This window comes from Protopterus annectens, chromosome 6.part0, assembly GCF_019279795.1.
Source record: "Protopterus annectens isolate FY-2018-M chromosome 6.part0, PAN1.0, whole genome shotgun sequence".
NCBI classification, from domain to species: domain Eukaryota; kingdom Metazoa; phylum Chordata; order Ceratodontiformes; family Protopteridae; genus Protopterus; species Protopterus annectens.
Genome location: NC_056737.1, coordinates 1,533,975,365 through 1,533,998,501, shown reverse-complemented (window position 1 = coordinate 1,533,998,501; position 23,137 = coordinate 1,533,975,365). Strand labels below are relative to the sequence as shown.

Genomic DNA, 23,137 nt, shown 5'->3' with positions numbered 1-23,137 from the left:
GCAAATGAAGTATATTGGCTTCTCAAAATGACATTGATCCTTTCTAAGCCCCTATTTCCTCCATATTAGAGTTTTTGACTATGTTTTTCTATAAAGGAGCTGCAGCAGCAACAGTTAGGGTACAACTTGCCGTTATCTCTTATTTTCACTTTGGCTTTGAAAGACTAAACATAATGTCTCACAAGCTATCTAAAGCCTTTCTCAAAGGGACATTTCATCTCAGACCACCTGTGAAATCCCCTTATACCCCATGGAATCTAAATTTTATGCTTTCACGCATTATTTTCCCACCTTTCAAACCAGCTTCCTCCTGTGATTTGAAATATTTGTCGTGGAAGACTATCTTTTTAGTAGCCATCACTTCTGCCCGTAGAGTGTCAGAGCTAGAGGCCTTGCCCATAAAGCCTCCTTATTTGATTTTTCATGCTGACAGAGTCTCCCTCCGTACAAATCCTTCATTTTTACCCAATGTTTGTACTGAAGCTAACCTTAACCATTTCATAGATTTACCAGTGTTCTTTCCCAAACACACCAACAACTTAGAGTATATGCTGCACAAGCTTGATGCTCATAGACAGCTCAGATTTTACCTGGATAGAACAAAAGAGTTCAGAAAAATCAGAACAGCTTTTCTATTCCTTTTCAGATTCCAAAAAAGGTATGCCAGTGGCAAATACAACACTGTCTAGATGGTTATGTGATTGTATCACATTTACTTATTCAGCTGCTAAAATTTACCTTTACAACACCAAATTAAGGCTCATTCTAACAGAGCAGTGTCCACATCTTCTGCCTTTTCTGCTAGGCTTCCTGTAGACAATATTTGTGCAGCAGCCACTTGGTCAAAGCCTCATACTTTTATCACTCTTTACAAAGTTGACAGGGCCTCCTTTAGTTCCACTGTTCTGAAATACATGCTCCCTTGAGCCACCCGAGAAAGATGGTGCTTGGGAAGCTACAGAACAACTTCACATAAAGAAGTTGTGTACTCACCATAATGTCCATGTGAGTTGTTCATCTCACCTTCATTCTTACTTCCCACCCTCCTACCCCCTCCAGGGTTTTTTGAGGACCGAGATACTAGTTTTAGCCTGATTGCTCAATCTTTCTATGGGTTTTCTTTTAAAGAGTGATAGAATGGCATATGGTATTATTATACGCAGCAAACAAGATCTGAGGTAACTCTAGGTGCATCATAGGATAGGGACTTGGCCTCGAGCTGTCTGAAGACCTCAAGCTTTTTAGTAGGCCGACTCGGAGCCTCCGAACCCATCTGTAAGAATGAAGGCGAGATGAACAACTCACATGGAATGTTATGGTGAGTACATAACTTCTTTTTTCCTCTGCAATGTTCCACCCAGTCAGAGCGAACAAGCAGCAATTCATATTCAAAAGCTGCTGGAAAAAGAGTCATCCAGAAGGTCCTCCCAGGCCAGATGGAATCTAGAACTTACTCAAGGTTCTTTTTAGTGTCAAAGAAAACAGGGACTGGAGACTCATTCTGGATCTCAGAGTCTTAAACAAATCTGTTCGAAAGACCAAGTACCAGATGGTCATGGTTCAGTTCATTCTTCCTTTTTTGGAAAAAGGATAATTAGATGTTCTCAATAGATCTTCAGAAAGTACTATCATATAAAGATGAACATATGATCCAGGAGATTTTTATGCTTTCAGCTGGGAGTCCGTCACTACCAGTTCAGAGTTTTGCCGTGTGGTCTTACCAGCCCGATGTTTACCAAATGCATGGCAATAGTAGCAGCACACTTGAGACTGCATGGTTTATGTGTGTTTCCATATTTAGACAGCTTCAACTGGCTCCTCTCTGCCCCGACCAGGCATCCGCTCATTCTGACAGGAGAAAAAGGGGATTCAGACGTGCTGTCCTAGATATAACCATAAACTACGAAAAGTCTCATCTAGAACCAAGTCAAAGTTTGGAATTCATTGGAGCATTGCTCAATACTAAATCAACTATAGCCTCACTTCCCCTCTCCAGAGTTAAAACAATAAAATCACAAGTGAAAAAAGTAGTTTGCAGTAGCAGAATCTCAGCCCACTTGGTCCTTCAGGCTTTGGGGTCATTGATAGCAACAGTAACATTACTACCCTTAGCCAGATTTCATACGAGAGTTCTTCAATGGATGCTGGCCTCCCAGTGGTCAGTACTTCATCTTTCGTTATCTGCTTTGATACAAATCACCAGTGTATGCAAAGGGATCTAATATGGTAGATTCAGTCAGAACAGGTTCTACAAGGCCTTGTGTTCATTCCCCCTTAGCCTAAGGCCATTGTGACCACGGGTGCTTCCCAGCTGGGGGGGGGGAGGCATTACTTGGGACAGACAACCCAAGTCACATGGTCTCCCGAAGAGACCAGGTTGCATATCAGTGTCCTAGAGTTGAGAGTAGTGATTCTAGTGTCGCAGACCTTTCAGAATGCTCTCTCTCTCTTCAGGAATTATTACGATTCAAACAGAAAACATGTCAGTAGCTTGGTACATCAACAAACAAGGAGGAACCATATCTTACCCCCCCCCCGTGTCGAGATGCACTTAGGGTTTGGCAAAGGGCAATCTCTTCCAACTGTTTTCTTGTAGCAGTGCATATTCCAGGGAAGTCCAGCATATTAGCAGACAAACTGAGCAGGTGCATCCTACTGCTTCATGAGTGGTCCGTCAACAACAACATGACTGAATTGACTTTCCTATAACAGGGGCAGCCTTGGTGCGATCTTTTTGCATCTCCCCTGAACAAGTGCAGCATCTACTTTGCCCTAATTCCCCCACAGGGGGAATCACCAAGGGATGCTCTTCTCCAAGATTAGCTCCCAGACTACTTTATGCTTATCCTCCAATTTCTTTGATCCCATTGTACATTATTGGCCTTGGCAGATTTGGTTCTCCTTCCTTTGGCCTCATTTAATTCATCAACCCTACTCCAGATCTGCAGCCTCACCTGACAGGCATGATGCATCCAGACCTCCCCAATGTTGAGCTGACAGCTTGGTTTCTCCATTTCCAGTAGTAGCCAGACAGCCTATCCTCCGGTCTCCTGTCCACCAGATTTTATCTTCCCTTAAACCATCTACAAGGAAACTATACTAATAAATGAAAAAGAGTTGTACACTGGGCACTTCAGAATCATGTGGAACCCTTTTCTGCCCTGATTCATAGCGTTCTTGATTTCTTGACGCCACTTTTTATTAAAGGAGACAATTCTTCAATGGTTAAAGTTCAGTTGGCAGTAGTTTCTAATTTCCATGTTGGATTTGATCTTTCCTCACTCACTCCTCATAAACTTTCTAAAACTTTTTTACAAGGCACACTTCTGTTAAGACCTCCATTTAAAGATCCTGCTCCTCCATGGAATCTAACTCTAGTACTGCAAGCCTTGGTCCATCCACCCTTGGAACCTGCACATGATCATAAATTTCTTTCTTGGAAAACTTTGTTTTTGGTGGCCATTACTTAAGCCAGACGAGTTTCAGAAATTCAAGCCTTATCTGTGAAAACCCATATCTAATTTTTCATAAACCTAGAGGTACATTATAAATTAATGCAACCTTTTTGCCCAATATAGTTTCAGAATCTAATATTAACCACTTCATCAGTTTACCAGTTTTATTTCCATATTATTCAAACAAGGGCACATATTTTTCACAGTTATTGGGTGTTCATAGGGAACTGTGTTTCTATTTACACAGAACAAAGGACATTAGGACTACTTATCAGTTTCTTTTGCTGATATGAAAATGGGTAAGCCAGTATCCAAAGTCACTCTCATCAGATGGCTTGCTGTCTGCATTTCCTTTGTTTACAACAAATTGGATATCTCTTTACCAAAGCAAGCTCATGCTCATTCAGCTTGGTTCATACCGATCTCCTCAGTTTTTCATTCAAGAGCTTCCATGGATGAAATATGTACAACAGTGACTTGTGCATCCCCACATACTTTCATCACTCATTACAAATTGGATTTGGTATCCAGAAGTCGAGCATCGTTTGGCTCAGTGGTGCTTAGGAATATCCTTCCTTCAGTCCACCCTGGGATTTAGGTAGCTGGGGACTCTGTCCCATCAGTTGAGGACAGAACAAAAATTGACAACATCAGAAGAAGAAGTTATGTACTCACTATAACGTTCCATCTGTATTGTCCATTTTCATTCTTTATGCTATAGCTAGGAAACAAGATTTGAGGTAATTGGGGTTGGTGCATTCTGGGAAAGGGAGAAGCTTGAGAGTTCTAAGTTGCCATGAGCTTTTGCAATGGCTTTGTCAGATCCGACTGTTTAGATCAGAACCCATCCCCATCAGTTGAGGAAGAATGAAAATGGACAACACAGCTGGAACATTATGATGAGTACATAACTTTTTTTTCACATCTGTGAGGGGAATATATATATATATATATATATATATATATATATATATATGTGTGTATGTGTGTGTGTGTGTGTGTGTATGTATATATTAAAACAGACACCAATTAGTGTAAGTAAAAGGACAGGCAATAATATGCTTCTTAGCATGGATAACCTCAATTTCAGGTTAAGTAGGGCCTGTTTTAGCAGCTGTATATTTGGCACAAATGTTAGTATTAGGGGGCTAAACTTCATTATTCAAATATTTATGTGTTATGTGTATTTGTATTAGGTTAACAGGTTATGAGTGTTTTTTTTTTTGTTTGAGAGTTTTTATTAAAACAAATCATCTAATAAAATGTGATGCATGTTCCAATGCTGCTGATAAGAAAATACTGTATAAAAGATTAACCTGCCAAACATTAATAGGTACATGTATCCCAGAAGCTGGAAATAGACATTTAAAAAAGCTGCCATATATAATAGGTGGGAATAATGACTTTTTTACAATAATGGTGACACTTTCCATATTATCTTGGATTGTGAATGGTCTCACATGTGTAGACAAAAAGGAAGGAATACTTAATTATATTAAGAAATGCAGAGTGCAAATAGCAATGCCACAGCAAAAACATTTGGAAAAATCTCAGCATGTGAATTTAATAAAGAAAATTTTCAGGATGGATATTCTGCAGAATATCAGGGACAAAGGAAAAGAGGAGTACATATATTAATTGCTAGAGGAGCTTTGGTAGTGATAGAGGGGGGAAAAAGATAATGACAGATTTTGGGATAGTAAGGGGCTACTGGCAAGGGATGAGGATTTCACTGACATGTATTTATATTCCACGTAAAACTACTATTATGGAGCTTAAAAATTGTTGAAATAATCAGCTTTCAGCAAAGAATATTACTTATGGGGGACTGGATTTGATTTGCAACATTGAAGATATATCTGGGGTGGCCTAGTAGGGAAAATATAAGAAAAGAGGCTAGATTTCTGAATACGTTTTTGAAAATATTTGGTATTAAAGACCGGAATTCAGTGGTAGGAATTCTTAGAGAGTTACATATTATTCCACAAGATACAATAACTGGGCTAGACTAGACAAAAATTATATTTCACAGGAACATGTGCATTTAATTGAGGACTTTGGCACACAGCCAGTAAATGTTTCAGATCACATACCAATTAGTAGTAAGATAAATATCCAGGGTAATAAAGTAAAGATGAGACATTGGCTCTTCCCCACCTTCTTGTTAAGAGAGAGATTCATTCTCTCCAGAAAACTAAGAAAATTTAAAGCGAACTAGATGACCAGGGATAAGTAAAATTTTATTTGAGCCCTTTCGTCAATTTTTAACTATGACTTCTTCAGAATAAAATCAAGTTACACTCAGAGTCTTATGCAATAAATCAATTAAAACACTTGTAAAATGTACATCCACTTTTAAAGGTACAGGCTCCCTTAATGCATTTTGCTAACAAGTCATATACATTTTTACCATAAATGTTATAGGTTCGTAGGTTCATACTAGGCTATCTGCCCGAGGGCATTTATAAGCCTAGCCATAGTTTTGTGGCTTACGCCACCCCTTATTTTGGAGAAACTATGCCCATTATTTAGCTGTGCCTCTGTCGAGCAGTGACACTGAGGTAACCCCTGGGGTGTATCTGCGATCTCCCGTCCATTGGTCAAGATTCCTCTTGAACAAGGCCAGCGAGGTGCTCTGCCTCACATAAACCGGGATTTTGTTCCACAGCATAGGGAGTCTTTGGGTGATGAATCTATCCCTCCAGCACGTCCTATTAATAACCGTGTCGAGGTTTAAGTCACCCGCCCTTGTGGCTCTGAGGGATCTAGATTTTTGAGATGAAGCATATTCATCAAATCTGGGTTTGACATGGCCTTGTATGTCAGGCATAGGTCACCTCTGAGTAAGCAGTGCAACTGAATATAACTGGAGTTCTTTCAGTCGTGCAGCATAAGACAGATTTTGAGACCCTTTATCCTTTTGGTGAGGAACTTTGTGGCCTCTCCAGCTGCTGCAAGTGTCGGGTCAGATACATTCCGAATGGGGCATTGTACTCGATCATTGGTCTGATGAGTGATGAGTATAGGGAGACTATGACTTCCCTTGATCTAGATGTGAATCCCTTCATGATAAGGTGGGCAATGTAGAAGGTCTTCCTAACTACTTTAGCAATATGAGTGTCGAATGAAAGGCTACTGTCAACCTGGGTTCCCAGGTCCCTAATAACTTCTTCTGTGTTCAGGGGATTGCCACCTATATGGTAGCTAAGGGTAACCTTATTTTTCCCGAAGGGTATGACTATGCATTTCTTGGCATTTAACTTGAGGCCATGACTCTGGCACCAGTTATCCGTTTCTGTGAGACCCTTCTGAAGGATATCTGTGTTGGATGTGTTCTCAACTACGGCGCCCAGTTTGCAGTCATCTGTGAACTTTGTCAGCCATAACCCTCCTGTGTTTGCTTGTACTTCAGAAAAGTAGATGCCAAACAAGAGTGGGCCCAGGACTGAGCCCTGTGGGACACCACTTGTGACAGGCTTAGAGTCTGACATGGCGCCAGCAACTCTGACCCTGTGGGTTCTGTCACTCAGCCAGTTTGCAACCCATCTTGTAATGTATGGGTTTACATTTAAGTTGATGAGTTTTTCAATGATACCCGAGTAGTGTATTGTATCGAAAGCCTTCGCCAGGTCTAGGTGTAGGCTGTATGGACTGCCTTTCCCTCGTCAATGGCCTTGGTGACTGTTTTCAAAAAGTCAACCAAGTTTAAAAGGCATGATCTGCCTTTGACAAAGCCAAACTGGGTTGGATCCAAAGTCTGCAAATTCCCTATGTCTTTATTTATGAGATCCATTATGATCCTTTCCATGGCTTTGCAGATCAGGCTTGTCAAGCTAATGGGACGGTAATTTCCAGGGTCGGTGGAGGCACCGCCTTTGTGGAGTGGGACCACAGTCACTGTGCCACTCCTGGCAGTATCCGGAGGTGAGACTAAGATTAAACAGCTGTCCTAACTGTGGGTTTAATTCCTTGTTGAGTTCATGGAGCACACAGCCGGGGACACCATCAGGTCCCATGGATGCTGTGTTCTTTGCCTTGGAGAGAGCAGTTCTCACCTGAGCGTTGGAGATGTTTGGGGGGCTACAATCATTTGGTATAGATATCTCTTCTTTAGGCGGGCAGGGTGGGGAGAAGTTTGCACTGAACCTGTCAGCCAGTATGTTGGCAATGTCTGTAGGATCAGTAATCTTCATATCATTTTGAACTAATTCTGAGCATATCTGGGAGTTTCCTCCTAGGTTTCTGACATAGCTAAAGAATGCTTTATGGTTGTCTTTAGAGTCCTTAGCTATTTTTTTCTCAAAATTAGCTTTGGATGATTTTATGAGAGCTCTTAGCTTTTTACTTATAGTGATCAGCGGTGTCTTACTTTTTAAGGATTTTGCTCTATCTTGTAGTAGCTTTCTCCTTTTATTGTAGAGTTTGTTTATGGCTGGGGTCCACCAGACTGGACGCTTGCCTTTGGTACAAAGAGTCTTTGTTTTGCTTGGGATTGCCTGATCCATGCAGCCCTGCAGGTGCTGGTAGAAGGCATTTGTAAGTGATTCAGCGGTTTGAGTAATGTTAACCGCCGGCTCAGGGGCCTTAAAGGAGACCACACTAGTCTTTAGAAGTGTGAAGTCGGCTTTGAGAAGTTCTTTACTGTGGTCTTTTCATTTCGGTGGGGCGGGATGAGGACCTCCAGCGAGATTAGTTTGTGATCAGATCTCACCAGTGAGGGGTATACTTCTGGCGTTGAACATTGTGCTCCCATGTTCGTGATGATGAGATCAAGTATGTTCTCTCCTCTTGTGGGGATGGTGACTAGTTGTTCCATGGCATTTGAGTTTATGAATTCCAGGAACTCTTGGGCTAGAGTGTTTGGGCTTGAGTAGTGTTCCCAGTCTATATTAGGGTAGTTGAAGTCACCTAGTATGATGGTGTTGAGATACATTTATCCCCTCCAGTGTTTTCAGGAAGGCCATGTGAGGTTCCTGAGTTTGCGAGGTGGCCTGTAACATGCTACAATTTGCATAGCAGTCTTGCCTATGGTTAATTGCACCTGGATGGTTTCCGATGCATCGCGATGCCACCAATCTTGAGGTGTGGGTGTCCTTGATGAATATGGATACCCCTCCTCCTTTCTTGGTATTGTCCGGGTTTTGTGGCCGGAACACATGATATGAGGTAAAACCTGATAGTGCTGGGGTGCTCTCAGGAGCCTTGAACCAGGTTTCTGTCACAGCACAGACATCGATGTTCTCCATACTGAGAAGGGCCTCGAGTGCGTGCATCTTGAGGTTGAGACTTATGGCATTGAGCAGCATTACCCTTAGTTTTTTTTCTTTGTTTTGTTCTAGGGTGGTAAGTTTAGAATTTGAGCCTTGCCTAAAAAAGGCACTACGGGGGTGGCAAGAGCCTTTGCCAAAATCCGGAATCCCAGGGGTGACAAGTGCAAGCCGTCCCTTGTGAAGCAGCGTGGCTTGTCCAGCATGTCATCCCAGGCAGACAGACATTGGATCCCCTTTGAATGACACCAGAGTTTAAGCCAATTGTTAAAACTGATCATCTTATCTCTGTATTGTGGCATCATTCTTGGTGAAGGTAGGATACTGCTCAAGGTCAGGGTCATACCTGCCTGGGATACATAATCAGAGAGCTCCTCTATGTCTCTTTTCATGTAGTCCAGGGAGGTACGTCTCAGGTCGTTTACACCAGCGTGGACAATGATTGAGTCGTACTTGTACCTGCTGTTGAGAGACCTGAGTGCATGCGTTATGTGGCGGATTCTAGCACCCGACAGGCAGCTTACTGTGACCTTCTCCTTACACAGTCTGGTGAGCGGGACGTCAGTGTGTCTGACTATGGAGTCACCAATGACTAGCGTGTCTGGCATAGTGTTTGGCCTTAAGGGCTGTGACTGCTTGACACTCTGACTGTGTGGTCTATGTGATGCAGGTGTTGTGTTCTGAGGTGGTAGTTGTTTGGGTGTCTGCTTTGGTGGCCTCTGCTGTTTTGGTAGATTTTTGATCAGAGCGTCCGAGTATGTCTTTGTGTGTTTATGTGTATGATTTGAGGTTGTGATGGTATTATGTGAGACTGGGTCTATAGTGTGTGTGGTTACCTTCTCCTCCTGCCTGGTCTTGCCAGTCCTATGTTGAGAGAGCTCAGCCTCCAGTTTGGCCGTATAGTTGCATCTCTCGCATGTATTTGTGTTTTGTGGGAGGAGGAGAGGGTTGTCTGTGTACATGAGGCAATTGTAACATTGCTTCAATAATCCCAGGTTCACCAGCTGAGCAGGAGAGGATATTAGCAACTGATCCCTCGACATGCTAGAAGGAATAGACAGAAAAACTTAAAAAAAGGTTTTGGGGATGTGGGTGACCGAGAAATGGGGTTTGCTTTTTTGGGGGTACTTTCTATAACAAGAGTGCTGTATCGAGGTGATAAGTACTGTAGGAGCAAGTGCTTAGCTGTACGGATAGAGAATAGTCTACTTGGGAGTCAAGTAGAGATAATTTATAGTTGGAGGATACACTAAATAGAACAGTAGTACACTTTGAGGAAGGTAGTTTTAAGGAAAATTTGAAGAGTGAACTTTAGGTAGCCCTAATAGTTTAAATCTGCTTAACCGGCTGCCCTAGTGTGCAACGGTAGCAGCTCAGCTAGCGTGCTTTATAGCAGGGGGCTGGAAAAAACAGGAAATGACCCAAAATGGCCAACAAATTACAAGTTGCTGCTTCTAACCACTCCTCTGAGGACAAACAAGCAGCTCAGTACTCCCACTCCCACTGGTGAGTAAAGAAACTACCTCTGGCCACACAAGAAAATGGAGGAACACAGAAACCAAATACAAAGCCCAGGGATCAGCAAAATCTGATCACTGGAACAACTAGCAAGTAAAGTTTAGGAAAGGAGAAATATTTTTTGGGTTTTTTTTTTTTTCAAACAGACAGGAAAAAATGCAGTAAATGCTTTGTTTTCGACTAAATTGCTATCAAAGGCTGGTACACTTGAGTGTATTAGCCTGTTAGTTACACAAGCAATACTTTAGCCCACAAGTGCAATCAACAATATAAGCTCACAAACACAGGAAAATAAGGCAATAAAACAGTAATAAAGGCACAAACAGTAGTCGAAAAGCTTAAAAGATCGAAAAATGCAAACAAAAAGTTTATATCTCTTTATAACTATATTTTCAGAACCAAAAACAAAATCAGTAACATTCTTGTCATGGTTGTAAGAAACATGGAATAATTAAATGCAGAAGTCTGCTTTTAATTTTAGAAAACTGCTAATTGAGACCATATCATTAAGCCTTGGGCTAGTGGTGGCATTGACCCTCAATTGCCATAATAGTTTTTTATACTCCAGCAAATGGTCAATAGGGCCACACCTTTCGTCTATGATAATCTGTTCAAGAACTATAAACTTGAAATAGTGACCTGGGTGAAGGTTAATATGTTTGGCTAATGCATTTGTAATGTTACATTTATCTATATCATAAATATGTTGATAAATACAGGTTCTAAAAGCACTTTTGGTTTTTCGATATAGAAGCATAAACAAGTCTGACAAATGCTGGCATAAATGAATTTTTACTACCACAGTTGTATTTCTGAAATAATCTAAACCATCCATAACCTTTAAGTAAAAACCCTGTCTCCCTCTAGTATGTGCTTACACTGCGTGCACTGCCCACATTTAGTCATTTTTCCCAATCTACCGATGGTACTGCCAGATGGGTTTCTTTCAAGGATATTCTTGATGCTGGTGTCCTTTCTATAAACCACTACGGGGGCTTCACCAACTTTGCGACCTATGCTTTCATTACTGTCACCAGAATTGTTTTGTACTTTAACTAATGGGTAAGCTTGACCTCCTTCATAATCCTTGGCATCCCTTATTAACTTTCTAGACTTTTTCTCTTTTATCTTATCCAAAATTTTATCAATATTGACAAAAACGGTGTTGTTTTTATTCAGTTTAACACAAAATGAATATCATTTTTAACAGTGTCTTGCAATGCTACAAACTTTTTATCATTGTCTCTAACTAACAGTTCCAAAAGTTCACAACCCTGCCGATTAGAGAGAGTTATTAAGTCTTTATGCAGTTCACTGTTGTTAGTTAAATCATTAGGAAAACGCCAGTACCTCAGACCTTTTGGCACCTGTTCGATCAATTTGCAGTTTTTTAAGTCTTAAACATTCTTTCTCCAAAGTTTTAATTTTAAGATCAAAAGTACCTTGTATAATGGATTGGTTAGTGTTGTTGAAAAAAACAGTACTGTCCTTGTTAATCCAGTCAGTTAGACTCAAAGCATTTGTTTGTATTACACTGTACAGCTCCATTACTTTGTGTCTGCACTCTTCTGTGTAATGCCTCTAAACAAAGGGAAGTGCCTGGTGGTGTAACAGAATTAGTTCCTCTACTACTAGTTCTTGTTGGTCGAATAGGGCTACCTTTCCCTGGTGCAATGTTGAAAAGGGAGTCGTGAAGTAAAAACATGTTTTGTTTTGGTTTGACTGAAATCATTCACAAAGTTGTTGATTTTGTGACTCCCTGGTGCAATGCTAAAGAGGGAGTCCTGTGAAGTAAAAACAGGTTTTGTTTTGGTTTGACTGAAATCCCTCCAGAAAACTCTTTTGAGAGTGTACCTTTAACTCCCAGTGGGTGTGGCTTGATCTTTTAAAAAAATTAAGCTATCACCTTACAGCTCAAATACCTCATTGACAGAGGTCAAATATCAATACAGTTGTGTTTGCCATCATTTATACTTCAAGATAAACAATTATGATACCTTGTATGTAGCATGGTTTTGGAATTATTAATGCAAATATGAGCAAACAATATGTGACGCCTAGAGGTGCAGTAGGAGGTAACTGCAGAAATGCCTGGAGGTGCGCTTGGCTGTAATGAGTAGTGGAAATTATCCGGGAGTTACTAGAGAAGATAGAAAGTACTCCAGACGTTATAGCTAGTGAGTGGAAAAAAAGAGATCTGGTTAAGAAGTAATTAGAATTACTTAGAAGGTCTGACAGACGTTAATTTATTACAAAATAAAGAGAATCTCACAGAAGCTGCGGTGATGCAGCGGTAATGTTGTCGCCTCACAGCAAGAAGCTCTGCCGTTCGATTCTCGGTTGGAGCGCCTTCTGTGTGGAGTCTGCATGTCCTCTCTGCGGTTGAGTGGCGTTCGAAAGACATACGTGAATGGGCATGCCTTTGTTGAAGGTTGAGCGTCGGGCTGGCACCTCGGCACCATAAAAATCGACTGCCAATCATTAGTGGACCGGAGTTCCGCTGTGGCGACCCCATAACCAGGAAAAGCTGAAAAAAAACATCAAAGAGAATCTCACAGAACAAGAAGACGTGCAGTTGCAGGGTGCTAAAGAGAAAATAAGGGAGTACCTAGATAATATGCATGTATGTAGAAAGTTAAGCAACTCTTTTTAATAATAACTCCAGAGCACAAAAACTTTTGGCACAACAACTTGGGGAACAGAAAGTAGAAAGGGTTATTGCCAAACTTAGGGAGCCTATAACAAGAAAAATCACCAGAGACCCTGTAGCAGTATTGGAGATATTTCAGACATTTTATGAAAATTTGTATAAAGCAGGGAACTGAGTAAATCAGAAAAAAAAGCACAAATGGAAATATTTATGGAAGACTTAAATATGGCTAGAAGTAGATGAGACTCACATGCGAACAAGCATGCAGTCAGGAGAAGAGTTACAATGGTGGTTTATAACCAATCTGCAGCAAAGTTTCCAGGAATAGATGGTATTCCGGTGCAAGTCCGGAAGCTAAGAGGGAAGAATGTGGTTACTTATTTATTTATTTTACAATTGTTGATCAGAGAAGTCTGGCTGGGGACGAAGGCCCCTTTTCAGCAGAGGCCCAAGGAGAAAAGTTGTAGTACATGCACTTCAAAGTCTTTGTCAGTAAAGACTTAGAAGGTTTATTCAACAGTATTTTAAAATGATAGGAGGCACCAACATCCTGAAAAAAAGCTATTGTGGCTGTAATACCAAAAGACAGTAAAGACCCATCTGATCCAGCTTCATATAGGCCCATTTCAATTTTAAGCAATGATCATAAAGTGTTTGTGTCTGTAATGGCTAAAAGAATGGCAAAGGTGATGCCAAATTTGATATATATGAACCAGTGTTTTGTGCAGGGGAGGCAAACATCTGACAACATTAATAGAATACCAATGATCCAGGGGGAAACAGAATGTAAGAAAATACTACTGTTATTGGTAGGTCTTGATGCAAAGAAAGCATTTAACAGAGTAAGCTAATTTTTTTATGACTAGGGCAGTGAAAGCATTTGCTTTTCTTGATACAATAATACAGTTAATTAGAAGAATATACACGGGATTGCAGGCAAAAATCAAAATAGGAGGGTTCCTGTGATAAGTTGTGTCTGAACAGAGGAACCAGGCAAGGGTGTCCTCTTTCCTCTTTGTTGTTTGCATTATATTTAGAACCATTGACAAAGAAAATAAGGGACTCAGAAATTCAAGGATATAATTGGTATGGTGTTCAATAAAAGTTGGCTTTGTTTGCAGATAATTTATTTATTTATTTTATTTTTATTTTATTTTATATTTGTTGACCGGGCTAGTCTAGCTGGATATATGTCCATTTTCAGTAGAGGCCCGGGGAGATAAGCTCCAAACTTCAATAACAGTATATATCTACAGAAGTAAATACATGAGATCAACTACATTAATAATAACTAAGGAAGTATAGCTAAAAGTGGTTACAGGTATATAGAGTATATAACACAAGATATTGACTAAACATAATACAATTTATCATGAAGCTGTGTTTTAACTGTTCAGAAAAGGAGATAATAAAGCAAATAATTTAATTCTAGATAAAGGAGGAGAGAAAAGGAAAGTAAGATTGGAACAGAAGATGAGTAAGTAAGTTCTAATCAAGAAGATTGGAACTTTGTGAGAGTATACTAATAGGAAGGTTAGGTAGTGGAGGTAGAATGGTAGTAGAGTTCTGATGAGAATGTTACTGAGCTGAGATAGTGAGGTAGAAACAGGTAGCTAGAGCATATAAGGTGGGGTTGAAACAAGTAGTGAGAGTGTGTAGGTTAGTCAGGTTTAGTACAGGGCACATCCAATGAGTTTTAAGGAAGAGCTTAAGTTTATTTTTGAACAAGGAAATAGAGGGGAGTGTTGAAAGTTCAGTGGGGAGTGAGTTCCAGATTTTCCCAACAGTGTTAGTGAAGAGAGAGTCTCCAGCTCTATTGTTTGATTTGACAATATTTATGAGGAGTTTTTGAGAAGATCTTAGGGATCTCAGGTTATTGTAGGGATGAATAAGGTTAGATAGTATGGGTGTCTTAGCAGGTTGATAAAGAATTTTATGGGCAATGGTCAGTTGATTAAATTTCAGCTGTTGCTGTAATTCAAGCCACCTTAGGTATTTTAGATTAATACAGTGGTGTGTTTTAAAAGGGTTACCAGTGGCAAATCTGGCTATGTTGTTGTAGGTGTATTCTAGTTTCTTAAGGTTATTTTTTGACAGGTTAGTGAAAATGGGAGAGGCATAGAGTAGGGTAGAGATTAGATGTGTGCGGGCGATAGTTATTCTAGTTGCAGGGGTGAGGAAGGGTTTGATCCTATATAGAGAGCCTATTTTCTGTTAGTTGTTTTCAAGATATTATTAATATGAGTGTCAAAGTTAAGGTTGTTGTCTATGGTGATACCTAGCAGTTTGGTAGTAAGATCCTGGGATATAATGGTGCTATTATTGGAGGTTATAGTGAAGTCAATTGGTGGGGATTTATTAGTAGGTGTAAAAAGTAGAAGTTTAGTTTTTTGGGGATTTAGTAAGAGACAGCGTTTTGTAAACCATAGTTCTACTGAGCTAAATAAGTTCTGTGTAAGGAAGTGAAGTTCAGATTCAGATTTGGCTGAGCATATAAGTGTAGAATCATCTGTATTGTATGCATGTAGCTTGGGAACTGCTTCGTGAAGGTCATTGATGAATAAGGAAAACAGGAGTGGGCCTAATATGGACCCTTGAGGGACACCAATATTAACGGTAGTTGGTGAAAGAGTGGTATTCCAGAGCACAGCTTGATGTCTGTTATTTAAGTAGGATAGGAACCATTTTATGGCTAGTGCATCAAGTGACATAGATTTCAAAATGTTTATGAGTATATTGTGATTTACCATGTCAAAAGCTTTGGACAGGTCAATGAAAGCAGAGAGAGCATGTTAAGGTTGGTTTTGTTGATGGTGTCCATGAAGGAGAGGAGGGCGGTAGTGGTGCTGTGGGGAAGGTCTGAAGCCATGTTGGGAGTTAGAGAGCAGGTTTTTATGGAGAAGGTGGTCTAATAATTGCCTGTGGATGCATTTTTCCATAACCTTAGATAAAGGGGAGAGTAGGGCTATGGGACGATAGTTGGAAAGGTCAGTGGAGTCCCCCCTTTGTGAAGGGGAATAATATGTGAGATTTTCCAAAGAATGGGGACGTATCCTTCAGTAATGCTTCTATTGATGAGAATGGAGATGGGGTAGGCAATAGATTTGGCTGCTAGCTGTAAGTATTCTGCAGGTAGTTGGTCTGCAGAGGGAGTGCAAGGTTTGAGTTTCTGTAGAAGGGTGAGAATAAAAGCTGTAGGGACAGGTTGGAAGTGAAATGGAGGAGGTGGGTTGGATTCAGTCTTAGATGTGTTTGAATTTTGTGGTGAGAGTTGACTGGCTAGAGTTTGAATAGTTTCGGTGAAAAAGGTATTAAAGGTATTGGCAGTTTGTTTGGTATTGTTGTGGTGAGCCGTGTGGATTTGGTGTAACAGATTGACCGTGTAATAGTTCATTAATGCTTGCCCAGAATTTTTGTGGTTTATTTTGGTGGGATTGCTGAATGTAGGTAGTAGTTTTGTTTATCAGTCATTACGGCTTTTTGTTTCATTTCTTAATTGTCTAAAGTTTTGGAGGTCAGTGGGGTTCTTAGTTGCGTGATCTGTGCCAGTATTTGTTCCTGAGGTTGAGTTTTTGCTTAGTTTCCTTAGAAAGCCATGGAGCAGGTTTGGTTCTTATCCTAATAGAGCGGGTAGGAGCGTGTTGGTTAAGGATGGCTAGAAAGTTAGCATTGAAGTAGTCGACAGCTTCATCAAGGGAAAGTTGTTTTAATGGGGACCAATTACAAGCCTTAAGTTCAGTTAAGAATGAATCGAGATTGAAGTTTTTCTTGGTTCTAATTGTTCTGAATATGGGTTTGGAATGTGGGTTGGTTTTAAGCCTAATGGCATAGGTTGGAAAGTGGTCACTTATATTATCTGGGATGGTTCCAGAATTGTAGGTCTGGGGTTGATTATTGATTAGTATCCAGTCTAAGGTACTTTCTTTTTTATTGGTTTTGTTAATTCTAGTGGGTGAGGTGATTATTTGTGTAAACCCATAGAGATTAATATGGGTAGTGGGGTGGTTATTGTTGCAATATTTCCAATCAATGTTGAAATCACCAAGAATGATTTAGTACCTGATGGAACGAGACAGGGACATCTCATTGTTATGAAACATTCTGAGATAATTCCATTTTTTCAAGATATAAAATTAAAAAAAATAAATAAAAATAAAAATAAAATATAAATAAAAATAAATCTAGTCTATTTAGCAACGTGTGATCTATGTGAAGCCTTCTATGTAGGCCTCACGAAAAGGAGACTTCGTGACAGGATTTATAATCACTGTTACGATATTAAGAAAGGACATGAAAGCAATGCTCTAGCTAAGCATATAGTTGAATATAAAACATATAGGTTTAGCTTTGGGGTTTTGGAGTTGTTGGCCATCAATAATAGGGAAGGTGATAACATGAACCAGTTGGCCATCAGGGAACTCAAATGGATATTTACATTAAAAGCTCATGTACACCCTGGTATTAATCAATTTGTATCTGTTAAACCTGTCCTTAACAACAGGAAGTTGTAAGTTTAACATATATTCTAAAATATCTGGATAGAGGTTTTTTACGTGTCTAGTTCTTTAATCTTCTTTCATATGTAACTTGAGATAGTAAGAGTTTAGATTTTTTAGCACCATTATCAATGACACAGTTTCTGTACCAGTTCATATATTCTTTTAGATTTCGTTATACACCTTTTAGTTTGCTTATATATAAATAAGGGATTTGTTGTTAGTTTTCTAGTTTTACATAAGCTTGGTGTGTCTTTTTAACACACATTTTGGCTAAATACCTATATATTCTAAAGTTATATCTGTATAGGCCTTTTTTCCAGGGTTTAAGTCTGATATATTCAATTAATGACTTTATTCAAACTGATGTTTTCTTTAGGCCAAAATAGTATTATAGCCATTGACCATAAATTTTCATCACTCTTGTTTGAATAGCAGTTAAATCCAACTTTTTGTTTGAATCTTTGATTGATGTTTAATTGTTTCTGCTTAGGTCTCCATAGCAGATTGCATGTCTCTAAGGGTCATGACATTGAAATCAGTCATATATTGTATTTCATGGCACTGTTTGAACCTTTCCTTGACTGTTATTAAAATAGTTTTTAAAATAGAATATAGAATAGTTTTTCTGGTCAGCAATACTGTTGGCTTTTAGTGTTGGTTACTTAGTCACTATATGTATCATTTGAGAAATATAAATAGATAATGCCTCTGCAATGCCGGTTATATGGTAATCAGTTGACCATTGCCCTGCTATATATATCTTTTGTTAGCGTTTTTGTTTATTTAAGTAACTCCCATACCATCTGACATTTTTCTGTCGCATTTGAGTTCGCTCCTGTTGTATCTTAGTCCTGACATTATTTTTTCATTTTTATTGCATATAGAGACACTGCGTCCCCTTTTTATATATTTTTATATTAATGTTTTTTATATATAGAACTTCCAATCTGGTCTGCTTTTTATTAAGTGCTGTAACTTCTATAGGTTTTATCACAGACTATTGTTAGGCTTCCCGTATGTTTTCATGCACACGTTTTGTCTATTTTTTACAAGAACTTGAAGCTAAGGTATTTGACAGTTCTGTTATTGTAACGTTCTGTCATTGATACATCTAGGCTAATGATTTTTGTGCCTTAGAAGGGCTGAATGTTATGTAAGTTCGTTCCATGGGCGCCCATCCATGGAGATAGAATAGATTCTTTTTTAAATAGGCTCTGTTTTTTGACTTTATCTCTTAGCGCTTTCTTTTTCCTGATGTCACAGCCAGGTTGGTTAGGTTAGTGAGTATTTACGTAAATACTGAAGTTTTGAGACTCATGAATGTTCATGATGTCGTGTTTGCGAAGAGTTGTCTGTATTAACAGACTGATATTTATGTGACTCATTTATGCTTTATGCAGTACATGAATTATAGGTGAGCAAGCTGGTTTCAACAGCTGTGATATATATAAAAAAATTTTTTTGTCTCACTGGATCGTTTTTATACGAGCCGGGTCACTTTTGATTGCAGGATGGCTTCCTGCATAGCATTTACATGTTTATGCTGTATTGGCTGTGTCTCCAAGATGAAACTTGCCGCGATCTTTGATTAGTTTGGAGATCATGTTCAGGGCTCTTTTTCTGAACCGGAACATGATTTGTTCATGTTTTGTCTTATACGTAATACTTCTTTACTATTACGGAGAGTTTTGTGCTAATTGTTTGAATTATCAAAACATTGTCTGTTTATCCAGCAACACAAGGATATATGTTTTTGATTTGTTTATCTTGGTAACGGAAATCATGCTTTGTATAATGCTTTTAATACTGTCTCTTTAAACAGTGTATTGAGGGAACTTTAATGAGCTAGTGATTATCTCATTATTGTTTGATTTTATGATTTGAGCGCCAAAACATTTTGTATATAAGCTTGTTGGTTTTATAGTCTTTTACACCTGAAGAAGTGTAGTATATCTACGTGAAAGCGCTTGTGTTCCTGTTTCCAATAAAGAAGATTTTATACCTTCCGTGTGGTGACTCCTGTGGATCCTGTTCTACTAAGTTTTTCCAAGTTTTTTCCAAGGGGAGTCTTTGTTTTCCTGCAACAGTTCTTGGACTTTTTCTTTGTTGTTGTGCTGCTAGCAGGTTTGACACATGGAACATGACAATATTGAGTTGGATTTTAATCCAGAGACGAGGACAACTGTTTTACCGGCTTGGGACTCCCTCAAGCATTGCACAGAGAATCCTTTATTGACTCTGGAATTGACAAATCAAGTGACTGCTTTACCTACTACTCCTAATGGTGAGAATGTTAATGAGTTCAATAGACTATGTAAATTGTTTCAAGATGATTTATACCAGCTGCAAAGACTAGCATGGCAGAGACTGCATTTAGAGGCATGTATACATTTTAAAATAGTGCCTAGAGGCATGCGCGTCTTTTGTATGCCTTCTTATGGGGATAGTCATCCCTTGTTATTGAGAAAATGGCAGGATCTGAACATCCAATTGGGTTTCAGTTATATTAATCTGCTATTAGAGTATTTCTCACCTCTTGAAGTTGAGTTAAGGAACAAAATAGACTCACAATACAAAGCCATTACAGAATGCTTCAAGACAGAGTACTTTATTAACAGATTGGATAATATATGGACTCAAGTCCATTCATTTAGTGAAAGACTGAAACACGTCAAGCATAAAAAACTTATAAGAGATGCCAATGACTTTGCCCAAGGCCAAGTCTTCTTATGGCCTAGAGTTGAGAATGCACGCACACAGAGTATACCCAATATTGGAAATCAAAATAATGCCTCAAGTTTTTCACCTGTTTTAAATGCAAAAACTAGCACTGAAGCCGCTTCAATCTCCTCTGTTCCTTCTACCATTAATAAAATGGCAAATACAGCTTCAATGCCTAATAGCTTCGCTTCTATTCTTACTAATGATGCAGGTCTGGACATTAGCACGCCTCCCCCCAACCAACAGGCAGCCAAAGTATTTCTACTGGCAGGTGCTAAACCTAAGGACACAGCCCCTGCTAGTAATTGTTTTTTACCTTTCCCGGACAAGCAGCAGCCAGGATGGAGAGGCCGGTCGAACAGCAGAGGACCGAGGAAAAGAAAAGGATCAGAAGAAAAGTACATAAATACAAGGAAACAAAGGAACTGAACTCATTAGTATGTAATATATCTGACTATGGTCTGTCTGAGTCAGATTTTTCTTTATTGGACAAAGGTCTTAACTTCATTCCCTCACAGACCAGTTTTCTGAGTGATGTTCTAATTGATTTGAGGTTATTTTGTCGCAATGTCTCTTTGAAAATTTTGTTCAAAAATAATAGTGCATTAGATACTAAAACTTTGAAGAATTTCTTTAAAGTCAAAAGTAGTTTCATCCCTCTCATGCCACATAATGTAGAAAACTTTCTAAAAATGTGTGAGAAGGATTTTTATGAATGGTTTGCTTCTAATAAGAAAAGATGTTGCTTCTTTAATGTTACCAAGGATGAACAAAACTCCATCCAATCTTTAAAGAATAACAGCCACATTATTGTTAAACCAGCCGATAAGGGTGGGGCAGTGGTCATTATGAATTCCTTAGACTATTCTGATATTATGAACAGGTTATTAACAGATGACAAGGTATATGAAATAATTACTAAAGAGAGGGTGAATAAAATTATCAAAACATTACACACTGATCTTTATGATCTTTTGATGTGTGTTCAGATAAGCTGTGAGCTTTATGAGTACTTTCTGATAGAATTTCCCACCATTCCCATAATTAAAGGCCTACCCAAAATACATAAAGATATCAAGCCAGTACCTATGAGACCAATAGTTTCCAGTGAACGATGGATAACCTCTACTATCTCATCCTTTGTGGAAGGGCTACTACGACCCCTGGTGGATGACATTTCAATCATCCTGAAAGACTCATATCAACTCATTGAGTTTCTAAAAAGTTTTGAGTTAAATAGAGGGGGAACAGATCTGTTACTGGTAACTATGGATGTCAAGAACCTTTTCACATGTATTCCCAATGATCTGGGGCTCCAAGCCATTAGAGAGATCCTTGTTACTAATTCAGCTTACAGTAGCAATAGACAAATATTGATCAATTTTTTACTTGAACTGATACTTAACAACAATGTCTTTCTGTATCATCATCAATTATATTTGCAAAAGTGGGGGGTAGCCATGGGCACCCCCTGCGCAAATAGTTACGCCAACCTTGTAGTCCATAACTGGGAGCGTAATCATCTGTTTAAACATGTAGCTTTTAGTAAAATAAGAATGTATAAGAGGTTTGTTGATGATGTTCTTTTTTATGGGAGGGTACAGAAGTGGAATGTCTGAATTTCATCAAAGAATTAGAAGCTACTACTACTTTTTTAAGGTTCACAGCTGAAGTATCCCCACACCGTGTACACTTTTTAGATTTAACCTTGGAATTGAATGGCAATAAGATTGACACTTCCCTATATAGGAAACCCACCTGGAGGAATACACTCTTACGTTTTGAAAGTATGCACCCTAGGTTCACTTTCAGAGGGGTTGTATTGAGTCAGATGTACAGAATATGTAGAATATGTAGTGATAGGAACGCCTTTCGTTCAGAACTTAATAAGTTAGAAGTTTTGTTTAAAGAAAGAGGTTATCCGTCTAAGTTAATTAATGAATGTAAACAGGAAGTTATCTTGAAAATGATGAATAGGCAAGACGAAACTGACTCTGATAGGAATTTTCCTTCAGTTTATATAATAAACAATGATAAGTATACTGATAAATTGAGTTACGTCACTAAATATACTAGTGATGTTGTCAACCTCAGTAAAATTATTATCAGGAATTGGAATGTCTTGACTATGGACCCGTTTACCAGAACAATTGTGGGCGATTACCCCAGGTTTTGTTATAAGACCTGTCATAATTTGAAACAATTATTATGTCTAGAAAAAGTTCCCTATTCACAGAACAGAAGCAGTGAATTACATGGAACCTTTCCATGTGGACGATGCCATATGTGTCCATATATATCCAACAAAGTCAGTTTTTCACATCCTGAAGGATTTTTTACTTTTGCACCAAACTTTTACAGTGACTGCAATAGTATAAATCTAGTCTATTTAGCAACGTGTGATCTATGTGAAGCCTTCTATGTAGGCCTCACGAAAAGGAGACTTCGTGACAGGATTTATAATCACTGTTACGATATTAAGAAAGGACATGAAAGCAATGCTCTAGCTAAGCATATAGTTGAATATAAAACGCATAGGTTTAGCTTTAGGGTTTTGGAGTTGTTGGCCATCAATAACAGGGAAGGTGATAACATGAACCAGTTGGCCATCAGGGAACTCAAATGGATATTTACATTAAAAGCTCATGTACACCCTGGTATTAATCAATTTGTATCTGTTAAACCTGTCCTTAACAACAGGAAGTTGTAAGTTTAACATATATTCTAAAATATCTGGATAGATGTTTTTTACGTCTCTAGTTCTTTAATCTTCTTTCATATGTAACTTGAGATAGTAAGAGTTTAGATTTTTTAGCATCATTATCAATGACACAGTTTCTGTACCAGTTCATATATTCTTTTAGATTTCGTTATACACCTTTTAGTTTGCTTATATATAAATAAGGGATTTGTTGTTAGTTTTCTAGTTTTACATAAGCTTGGTGTGTCTTTTCAACACACATTTTGGCTAAATACCTATATATTCTAAAGTTATATCTGTATAGGCCTTTTTTCCAGGGTTTAAGT

At 38.8% G+C, this 23,137-nt stretch overlaps 1 protein-coding gene across 1 annotated transcript in view; it reads left to right on the top strand.

Annotated features, from left to right (window-relative positions):
* The window catches only part of LOC122804843 (protein mono-ADP-ribosyltransferase PARP9-like), a 1,196,663-nt gene that overhangs the window by 687,717 nt on the left and 485,809 nt on the right, over positions 1-23,137 (top strand). The window lies entirely within an intron of this gene.